General features: G+C 37.3%; 1 long non-coding RNA gene across 5 annotated transcripts in view; it reads left to right on the top strand.

Annotated features, from left to right (window-relative positions):
* Positions 1-12,038, top strand: part of LOC107315770 (uncharacterized) — a 251,329-nt gene that overhangs the window by 54,195 nt on the left and 185,096 nt on the right. The gene's annotated exons all lie outside the window — the stretch shown is intronic.

The raw sequence follows: 12,038 nt of genomic DNA, 5'->3' as shown, positions 1-12,038 counted from the left end.
CAGTGAATAAGAATATAGCTTTCAACAGTTTTGAAAGAGTATTTTTATTTGGGTTTAGTCCATTCTCTCGCCTTGGCGATGATGTGATACCACTATACAGATCCTTCATAGAGGTGAAGACACAGAGACAGAAGAACTGAATGAAGCTTTCTGCAAATTAAAATAGGTCAGAAATTTGAAGAGGCTTTTACTATCCGAGGAAAAGGTCTTGGATTAGCCTTGCAGATAGAGTAAAATTGATGAGACATCTAATACACAAGAGGTTGTTACCTGTATGAAAAGGGCAGTGTGGAATGGGTGCTGGTAATCTTGAGAGACTGGGTTTGATGACATAGGAGGCCTTTTCCATGATCTTAATGTACAGCATATTTGGTATTGAAGCCACACACAGGTAGCATCGCTGGGTAAGCATGAATAAGTCTCACCATGGCAGGCCTCATTCCTTTGCACAGCACTGCCTGTAATGAAGGCCTATTATTAGATGGGACTCCAACCAATTCTTTAAATGCAAGCAGTGTTTGTTTTCACAAATATAGGACACTCTGCATTTTTTTTCCACCACAGAACAACCAAGCAAACATTTGTTGTTTGGAGAATCTGGAATGCTCCGTGAACCCAATGATCGCTGTAGCTGCTGAAGTTGTTTCTTGTCTGTAGTGTATAACATTGGTCTCACAGTCACTGAATTGCTTTTTGCCCTCTATAAATCATATTGTGACAATTTTTTATCAAAGATTTTGAGAGTTGTAACTGAGTAATAATTCACACCCATTTGTTTACAAGTAACTCTTTTCAGAATCTGTTAAACTGAAGGCTTGGAGAGCTATTTACTTGATGTTAAAGGATTGTTCATCAGTGGAATTTCACCAGAATGCTTCCAACAAGTAATGACTACATTAAAAATGAAATGAATGAGTCTAACTCTGTTGAATATTAAATGGAAAGTTTCTACTCTTAGTTTGGATGGACATTCTCTTTGCCTGTTTTTCCTGAATGGATTGGCACAGAATTTGCAATTTAATTCATTGCTTTCTAAAATGTGTTCATATTGTTGAGTAGCTCTGATGGTTTTGTAATTTGGTTCGTGTTGCTACTCCACATCAGAACATCATGTGGGATAATGGGAGTTAAGGAGACACGTTATTTATTTATTTATTTATTTATTTCTGTAGACTGCCTTAAATGGGCTTGGGGGTATGGGACGGCACCAGAGGAAAGGTCAGGAAGGGGACCGGGTTTCGCCTGGTTCCCTGCGAGAAGGGAGAAGGCTGCGTGGTTGGAACTTCCCGCCTCCCACAGCCTATCGGTGAGTTTTGGACTTGTTTTTCTCCTTGTTGAAACTCTCTCGTTGTTGTTTAGTGTCATTCGGTTCATTAAACTGCCATTCGTTCTCAGATCATTCTTTTTTTTTTTTTTTTTTTTCCCCTCCTAGACCCATTCGCAATCTCCCTTCCCCTCTCTCGGAGCGCACGTGGCCGGGCCGCGCCGCGCTGTTAGAGAGGGGAGGTATTTTTTTCCTTCTTTCCCCGGGTTTGTTCCTGCTGTCACGGAGTGAGCTCTAGGGACATCTCCGTGACAGTAGCTCATAGAGAATACGAGACACAATCACTGCCTTCAAATTAGTATTTGAACATTAACCACATGAAGATCTTTTAAGCAAAAATAAAAAAAATAGAATTTTAAAATTCCTGGTTTTGGCAAACACTTACAATCTAATCAATTAAAAATGGATAAATAACTAAATGAGATTTATCACATTGTCCTTTTGAAATTTTGTATTTGTACAGTAGTGCTTTCAGTAAGTGACCACCACGAAAATGTCAGCCTTTGCATATGGTGGTATACTGTGTCACACGTTGTTCCATTACCCTAAATGGGTATTCAAATGGGAATTCCGTGTGCTTACTGGATGCTAATATTTGTCACTTGTTAATTTCTTAATAGTATATGTGATTGTGGCAGAAGTGCTCAGCCACAGTTTGAAACAGTGATTGAACACCTGCTGGAAAGGCAGGGAATAATAAAATGCACCTGAGTGACCAGAAGGGGTGGAGTCAGGATCTACCACCCTCCCCCCCGCCCCCCGCTTCCAGACCTCATTTAAGGGTTGGCAGTGGAGGCAAAGGTATGTTGTTGTGGGATCTCTGTGTACCTGGAGTCTTCGGAGGGTGAGTAGTATCTTCTTTTTTTTTGTGTGTTTTTGCTTTTATGGATGTTGTATTTGAGTGTATGCTACAACTTTGCTGCTGTGCTGTTATTGTTATGCTTTCTGTTGTGTTACAGTGGCATGTGTAGACGACTGTTGCCTCAAGTCTTGTATATTCCCAACAGCTTTTTTTTTTTTTTCCTTTTTCTTTTTTTTTTCTCCTTAGTGATGTTGTTTTATGGAAAAACAAACAAACAAAACCCCAAACAATGTAGGTATGCATTTTCTGGTAGGCCAGTAACTAAAATTGGAGCAATACAAAAACAACAGGTGTTCATCAGTACTTGTTGGATGTTTATGGAGACTACACAGTAGATGTGAGTACATCCAGGTGGTGGGTTTTAGCAGTGGTGACACTGTGGCACCTCTTCTGGTGTGCAGATTTTTATGAATGTGGTGTGCAGGCTCTTGTTCATAGCTGGCAAAAATGCAGAGTTACTGGTAGTGGCTGTGTTAAAAAATAGTGTTTCATGGTAGATAGCTTGCTCTGTTGAATAGCATTTATTGAGTAGCATTAACAGTAGTGATAATAATAATGTTATCAAATAACTTTTTTTATTCCCATGGAGACTGTAATAAGTACATTGGAGGCATTATTTTTGGAGCAATCTGTGTATATTTTTATTTAAATAGCTGAATCTTTGTTATGTTTTTTAACAAGCTTCTACTGCTTTTTCACCTTTAAAACTTTGTTTTATGTTATTATTATAATATTCAGGTGCATTACATTGTATAATAACACTGCTGTAATTAGTACCCAAACAATGAACAAAAATTTTAGGTAAAAGAGGCACTTTAAACACATATTAGATAGTTAAGTTATGCTGAATATTTAAATTTTAAAATGTGTATTTTTTTTAAAAAAAAGAAAAGCAGTCATACCTATGTGTTTATATCCCACTGTACAGTTATTGAGGCCTAGAGCTGCCAGCAGATTCAATGGCTGTGCTGGCTAAAGTGGGAGGAGTGGGCCAAGTGGCCCATTACTGTCCTGCAGTGCAAGTAATTGTGTGTGTAAAGGATAACGACCCTGATGTCTGTGAACTTTTGACTAGTTATGCAGCCTGCTGTTGGCCTGAAGAGCCTGGCATAGCAAGTATGTACAGTTTCTCCTCTGGACCAAGTTGGTGGGAAGTATATCTAAGTAGTATGAAGTGCTTGTTGGAGAAATATTGTTGGGGTGGTTGGAACCATTCTAGACTAGTGAGTAGGGTGAAGTTTTCTTCCTCCTGCTGTTGTATCTTGACCAGGGGAATAAAGGAAAGGGCTCTGCAATGTAGATCTTATTTCAGCTACTGGTATTGCAGTTTTCTTTTTCTAATACTAAATGGGCTGTGCTGCTTAATTGACTTGCAGCCCTGCAGAGCCAAAAAGTTTAGTGGAGCAAAGACCTACGCAAACTTACCTTCTGAACTGCTAATTTGATTCAGCATCATGTTCATTCCTCTCAGTTTTATGGATTTAAAAAGTTTTGGGTTTGTTTTTTTTTCCCCCTCTGAATATGAGATGGGCAGATATTTTAACCATGCATCATTAATATTTATTATTCAGTGTGTCTGAATTTCAGCTGAATACTAGATGGGAGCAGACAAGCATAAACCTAACTCTCAGAAAGCGTGCTTACTTGGCTGGCACCAAAATGCTGCAAATCTTCTGTGAGGAGGATTCCCAGTGATGTAAACTGAAGCAATATTTTTTATAACTGAGCATCTGCAGAGAGAACGCTAGTGTTTAGACATGTGCATGGTGCAATCTTGCTTTCAGAACAGACTGTTGCTTTGATTCTGGCCTGAGAAGAGTTAACGTGGCTGGGGCTGGTGGGGAGTGCGCAGCTGCATCCTCAGCACAGAGATTTCAGCCCTGGGCTGACCCAGCTGTCAGGAATTAAGTCATTCCTCAGCACTCTGTAAAGGGAGGTGCTCCAAGGGGCTGCTTTGGCTCCAATTTGGGGTTAGGTGCTTTGTGAACATGAGCAGGGGAAAAGATGAGCTAAAAAGAAAAACACCCTCTTTTTCTTGCTTTTTTTCTTTCTTTTTTTTTTTTTTCTTTTCGTTTCTGGATTTGAGTTTTGAAAGCAGTTTTTTATATTTTCTTCTCAAATTGTTGTATGTAGTCAGACTGCAGATGTTTTGGTAATATTTAACAGAGGGTTGTTGGTTTTTTTTTTTTGTTTTGATTTGTTGTTTTTTTTCCCCGCTCCCAAGTTCTTGCTTATTTAGGTAACAAAGGGTAGAGGATTCACAGCCGAATGTCCTCTTAAAAGCTGGGGAATTTAGTCCTACTTTAACTTGGTGACCAGGATTTGTCACAAAACAGAGTGCTATCATGGTATAAAACTGGGTGCTCCTTCCAGCAAGTGAAATTAGTCTTCTGTAGATATAAATGTTGTCATACATAATTTGCTGAAACTTGATTAGAGGGAAGGCTGTTGCTTTATTCAGCATAATTAGAAGCAGTGAAGTTATCTAGGGAACTACAGGAAGTAGTCAGAGGGGAAGAACTTTTTAGGTATCTGAGATTCAATCTGATGAATTAAAAGCAGCTCTTGGGAGACTGCTTTGTGGAGGGCTTGGGTGGTCTAACAAAGTACAGCAATACAGAAACTTCACTGTGGTTTGATAAAGGGTGATTTGAAATCAGTCCTGTTAGGCAGTTTTATGCTCTGGTGTTATTTGGCTGTTGTGTTTGCACAGTGCTACCTGAACAAATAGCTTCAGCTGTGCTGAGTCAAGGTTTTCCCAAATGAGCAATCACATAACTCGATAGTTATGGAAGTATTTGTTGGGGGGGACAGATCTGTCTCAACTATGTGAGCTTAATTATTTTATAGGAAGTAGCAGGCAAACATATGTTAGAAGTAGTAAGGAATCCCTCAAGCAATTCTGTTTACGCAAGTCTCTTGTTCCTCAAACTGTTGTTCTGACAGTTAACCAGTTGTCTCCTTTTTTCATTTAGTTGTATTTCACTTCTTATGACACTAAGAAGAATTTGTTTTCAGACAAGATTTTTGGAGCAAAACAAAATGTATGTGCCCCCCTTAACATACTCTGCTGTTTTATTTCTTGTTGTGTATATTTGCTGTGCTATTATTGCGTGTCTGGATGAGTATTTTTTTTTCTTGGGGTCTGTTTTCCATGTTACCCTTTGCAGCACTGATGACATAATCTTGTATGTATAGTCTGTCTTTTGCTGGGTAGCAAATACATATGACAAGTTTACTTTGACTGCACAGTGTGTTCAAGAGGAAAATAACATCTGACAATACTTCTTACAAGTAGCTTTAATAACCAGCTAAATGGGGCATAGGGATCCTTGTGCATCATGTGAATTACTAAACCACTGATTTATGAAAAATGGCTCAGCCCTGCACAGCCACATGCAAGCTGTTTGTTGGCAAGGGACCGGTCTGATCAAGAACCCCTGAAGTTGTCTGCATCTTGCTATCTGGTTCCCCTTCATGGAGCTTGGTAAAATGGCATGGTTATGGTGATGTTTTCAGAGGACAGACTATTAATGACAGAAAGGACTTGATAGCATTTTTCCTGTCTTGCTTATGGTGATTCAGTTATACACACACACACATAAATATATATATATTTCATTTCTTTCTTCTGTAGAGATTTATCCTTCTGTCTTTTAAAGATATAGTAAATCAGGTCTTCACGTGTGCGTGTATAGTTTATTTATAAGGTATGATGAGGCCATTTATTGAAAACAATATAAGAATACCTCCACAAAGCTACAGGATCTAGTTTAGGAAAAACAGACTAAGATGTGAGTTGTAACAGACAGTGATATTGCAGCAACTGTCTGAAGAGGAAAGGTCAGCAGACAGCTGGTGCTAAATGTTCCAGGTTTACCAAAGCTTAAACTGTGACACCTTTTATGTTTTTTAATTAGTAAAGAATGACAATTCCTTTCTTGACCAGAGTATGAAATATACTTTATAAGGCAATCAGCAGCTGCAGGGTGTGGACATGGCTGTTGTAAAATAATTCTGCCTGCAGAGATCAGGGAGGCATTTGGTTCTGCCTCATGCCTAATAAGAACCGTAGGGTGCAATTGCCGTGCAATGGTAGCCTTCCTGTCATTTTATATTATTTAACAAATTTAACTACATTGTCTTCAAGCTCTGCCTTGCGGTTATTGTGAGGAAACTCAACTATCTGCCATACCGACTATATCAGCAATTCATCTCCTCTTTGAGTTTTCTTGTTCCACTAAAAAAGCGTGGGACAGCTCTCTGGGGGGGGTATGGGGAGGGGAGGGAAGTGGGAAAGTGATATGTGCTCAGTTTAGCACCCAGATCCTGTTAGAAGGGCTGTCTTACATTTCAGAAGGCATACAAATTGAATAGGTCATAGACTAATTAATTAGCATCTTCATCTGAAGCACTGTCAGTTGTCTGATTCATACAATACCTGTGTTACACATGAAGTGATTACCAATGCTCTCTGCTGGTATTGTATTATAGAGCCACTTCCTGTATTTCCCAGAACGTTGTGCTTTGCATGTTTATGTAGTCAGATGAGTACTTTCATGTGAACAATATGTCAATTCAAGAAAAGCTTTTTAAGTGGGTCATGGTAGTTTGTTCTAATGCTGATATTGTTACAAGTAATCAAGCTTTTTTTTTTTCTTTTTTTTTTGCCTCCTAGCAGTCTAAATATTGATATCTCCATCCTCTAGATTTGGCAGTCATCTTTTCCAAATCTTAATTGGATGGAGCACCTTGCTTCTACTTTTCTTTGCTCCCCCACCTTGATTCACTTTGTTGTTCTTTTCATGTCTTTATCTTTAGACCCATTATTTATATCTCAAGTTAATTATTTCATTTTGATTTTATAGCATCTGTCAAACACTCTAGGCATTTTTCCATAAATTAATTCCACAAGCATCTACTAAAGCTTAACATAAACAATGTAGAACAATCCCATCAAATAATCGTCATGCTCAGAACTGTGTATTGCTATCCCTTGCCTTAAAATAAAAGCTAGAATAATGGAGCTCATTAATGACTACTTTCTTCTATATGCTGTTGAAGGGGGAAAATGAAGAAATAAGTTCTTCTATTGTGCTGATTCTTCTGATGTTTGAGAGTATTTTTATGGACTTAATGCTTTTTTTTTTTTTTTTTTTTGTAGTCAAAGTCCTTAAACCTATTTGAGAGTAGAATTTCAAGTGTTGGGTTGTTGTGGAAAAGAGAGAATGAGTAATGTAGAAGTTGTATTATATCATATAGGTAATAAAATATGATAATTCAGATTTAATATTATGTGAAAAATTGTACGTATTAAGTAAGATTTAGGAAAAAAAACTTGTACCGTCATAAAGAATTTAGTTAATTATTGGTAGATAATTCAGAACTAGTAGATCAGTCTGAATATGTTATTCCTAAGAAACAGTCTGATCAGTTTTTATCTGAGTTATTGTATATCTGAATTAAGGTTTATGATGTAGGGTGTGGTATGTAGAGTATGGAGATATAAAGTGAGTATTTCTCAGGTGCTGGTGACTGTTTTTACTCCAAGAGGAATCAGCAGAACATCGTCCTGATTTCATAGGACATTAAGTGATTTATGGGGAAATTGCAGCATAGACAGGGAACAGAGTTTCTAGGTCATAACCATGAGCCAGTGATGTGCCCTGGTGGCCAAGAAGACAATTGGTAACCTGGAATGCATTAAAAAGTGTGGCCAGCAGTTTCAAAAGGAGATGATCCTTCCCTTCTATCTGCCCTGCTGAGTCTGTGTGTGAATCCTACGTCCAGTTCTGGGTTTGTCAGTTTAAGGCAGGGATCTTCTGGAGAGTGTCCAGTGGAGGGGCACAAAGATGATTGGATGCCCAGGGAATCTCCTGTATTAGGAAAGTCTGAGAGACCTGGGCCTGTTTAACTTGGAGAAGGGAAGACTGAAGGGGGATCTTACCAGTGCTTATAATATCTATCCAGCTAGGTTGGCTTTGATCATTTTCAGAGGTCCCTTCCAAACCATACAGTTCTGCAGCAGCAGCATAAAGATCTACTTACAGACTTATCAGACTCCAACTTTAGAACAACTCATTTGCTGCACTAGAAAACTTCATTTCCCTAGTGACAAAGACAACTGCATCTCAACCTAATCTTTTCTGTTCCATTTGCTACTGTTTGTTCTTACATCAGTTTTGTTCTTAAGTATTGGAAGTTCTTCTGTTGATGATTTTTACTCCTTTGGTAAGTTTAGTTTTCCTAATTAGTAAGGTGTAAAATGTTGAATTTTCTTGTCTTTCTGTAGATTCACTGCATGTGAATTAAATCTAAACTTTGTTTAGAGTGGATGATTCATCACAGCAGATTAAGTTGCATATATACTTTCTGCTTTACAAATGTAGTTTGTACTTCCCGCTTCCTCAAAGTATTAATATGACCCAAACATAAATATCTTTTCTATTAACATGTAGTACACGTGGTTCCTAGCTACTGATAGACCTCCTTACAGAACTGCATGCTTCTGTTCTGCTCTTCAAGTTCACAAAACTTTAAATTATAACGGTAATTAGTAATAGTCCTTAAATTTGTGAGATTCTGACTTGTGAATTTCCATATGAGTCGTATGATATAGCTTGGAATAAAAACTTGAGCTCCACAATTTCCATCTTGTACTTTGACCACTTATTTTCCACTTACTGCATGCTTTAAATGAGATGTCTTGCCTGAGGTTTAAAAAATAAATATGAAATGATAGAAGGACTCAACTTCTTAAATAAGAAAAATTACTCAGTGTTACCTTTTTTTTTTTTGTTGTTGTTGCAAATATACATTCTGTAAATGTATTTGGAAATGGATTTTGTCCCAAAAGAAATGCTTATTACACAGGACTGACAACAAACTAAAATAAACCCCAAAGCTAAATAAAAAGTAGGTTTTAATTTTTCAGAAAACTTGTTTTTGTTGTTTACAGTAGTGTGTAGTCCAGTTTGACTTAAGTATGTTGTAGTCATTTCCTGTCACCATTTTATCTATGTTTTACACATTAATGAACTTTGAGTGGTACATAATCTTAGATCAGAGCTATGATCCGAGAATCATTTTTAGTACAGAGAGTACCATTAAATGCAGATCAAAGCAAAGAGATTTTATTCACTTTCCTCAAGCTGAACTAGTCTGTTTCATTTTAAAAAATAAAAAAGAATAACATACTGAAGATATTAACTTGAAGGAAAAATGTTATATAAATTGCATTCCAGGTTTCTAATGCAGATATGTTGACTAAATATTTCAAAGTGTATCCGCAACACAATGGCTAAAATGAGGCTTTTCAAATTCTGTTTCTTCCACCACTGACTTGTTTCATTGTCTTGAGTAAATCTTTTAAATCTCAAGATCTATGTACACATTACTTCTCATTCTTTAGAGGATGCTCTGTGGAGAGATCAGAATAAGAGAGATCAGGGGCCCTGATCTCTGTTATACGCCCTGGCATATTCCAAAAAATATGAACGATGTTGTGAAAAAAGGAAGAAAAATCAATTTTTCCTTCAAAAAGTAGTTAAGTATAAGCCTGAGAAGAGAGGCCAGAGTAAAACTGCTGCAGAAGTGTCTGCGGGAAGCATGCATTTTCTTCTTTCATAGGCAAGAATACTTTTAATTGTTTTTATCTCTCAATATTCTGTTACTGCTATTTTTTTCCTGTGGAAATCTCCTGTCTGAAATGCAGAAGTCTAAGATTGGGCTGAATGTTAAACTACTAAGTAAGAAAAATCTAGAAAAATAGCAACTGCAGCTGTAACAATGGAAAAATATAAGCAAGCAGAACTAACAAAGGGCTTTGAGTTGTAGCCTGGTTAGAATGAATGATAGTTTAAGTTCTGTGTGTTTTTTTTTGTTTGTTTGTTTTTTGCTGCATTAGGTTCTTCCCTGAGCATCACATCATGGTCTGTGAGGAAGCACGTTACAGAAACCTTTCTCTGCTGCTTTCTTCTTTCCTATGTGTCTGCACTATATTGTAAGAAACTGTGTGGTTTCTTAACTCAAAAATGACAGTAGAGCAATTAAATTTTATTGTACTACAAAGGGAAGATATTGTAATTGAAGCATTGAATGAGACTTTGGACAATTGTTACATGAGCTTGTGAAGTCCTTTAGCCACTGTGTGCCTGAACTTCTAAACTGTAGGCTCTTGCACTGCTGATCAAATCAGTGGGGAATTTGAAGCGTAGGTGCAATGCATGGCTATCACTAAAGAGTAAAAACATCACAGTTCAAGTCATTTGACTGATACAGATCAATATGTACCACCAGAGGTGATAAAGATGAAAACTCCCACTCTATAAATTTTGCTTTCATGTTAATTGATTTGTTTGCTTTTGTGGTACAACATATCTTTCTCTCCACTGTATATTCAAGGCAGAAGTTCCCCTTCCTTGGGCTGGTCTGTAGCAAATACAAGTGCTATTACTCTGACAAGTTGTTTCCAACTGCTGCAAGTATGTCATTAAAAGGATCTTTCTAACCCACGCATCAGTCTTCCTGACATCTGTCATACAGCTTAGATCATATATGTCTCTTTGTCCCCTATGAGGAAGAGTCATACTGTAAACATTCCTTCATTAGTCTTGGTCTCCTGTCAAAAGGAATCATATATATACTTTTAGCATGTCCAGTTTCCCCTCCTAAAGATAACTACAGATGTACAAACAGTTCCTGATTATCCTTTCCTTGTATTCTGTTCCTGCTTATTGACAAGCTTCAGAAAGGCAGTAGACTTTGCAGGAAGTCAGCTGTATGTATTGCTAACAAGTTCTTGGACAATCCTGTAATGAAGTCACTTAGCTTTTACCACTCTTTCTTTTCTTTGGAATTTTCTTAAAATGTCTCCAGCTAGGTTGCCTTCTAATTCTGCTCTTCTACTCCCAAACCTTCTGTATGAGTAACTGAATATACTCTCTCTTTTTGTTGTGCTCACCTTTGATGATATTTCTATATCGTAAATAGCTATTTCTGTTTTCCACTTGTGTGCGCTTTCATGTTAATAACTAAAATCTGGCATCATGCTTGACTATAATTCAGATGTTTGTTTGGATTGAAGCCATTCCTTGGAGGATGTGCATTTGATGTGTCAGGCAGTAAGTGACTGTTAATGAAAAGAAGCATTTATATTTTCAGAACCTCACCAGATCATTAATTGAAGTGCATGCTCTAATGAGTGCTACCCACAACTACTAGATGTGTCATTGGGGATTAGGCCAGATCGCTAACAAGGGTGTTGTTTGATACCTAAAACAACTTGAAGGAGGGAAAGAAAGAGAAGATGGCAGGACTTTAATAACTAAGGTAGTAGGTTGCAGTTTTGCAAATGGATTGCAGCCATATGGCAATCATTTCAAAATATCAAGCTTAACTTGTGCTCTGAGGTATTTATGTCAGTAGTAGCTATTTAGCTTTACGTTTCTTTTTTTTTTTTTTGTCTGTCTTTGTGTGAAATGTAATTGGCAGAATGTCATGATCTGATGGAGAAGGATGGACTATTTATCATATCCTTAGATATCTTTGCCTCTACTATTACTGCTCATTTCCACATTGCTAATATGCATACAGTTTGCTGAAGGTGTGTAAGCAGCCATGTCATCAGTTCATGTGCATAGCTGGGGTTTGCAAGGCTTTTCTATCAAAATTATTTTAGATATAAAAATAACGTTTTGTTGTTTGTTTTTTTTTTTTTGCTTTTCATAACTTTTTAAAATAGTTTGGATTAATCTTAAAAACTTATAAGAAATAAAAGATTATCTTCTCTTTATGTTCACACCTTCAGAATATGGTGTTTCTTCTTTCCAGCAGCCTCTTTCCATAGTCTCT

Source organism: Coturnix japonica, chromosome 8, assembly GCF_054131305.1.
Source record: "Coturnix japonica strain WE chromosome 8, WE-NBRP24, whole genome shotgun sequence".
Classification (NCBI taxonomy): Eukaryota; Metazoa; Chordata; class Aves; order Galliformes; family Phasianidae; genus Coturnix; species Coturnix japonica.
The sequence above is the reverse complement of the archived record's forward strand: the minus strand, read 5'-3'. Positions and strand labels throughout refer to the sequence as shown.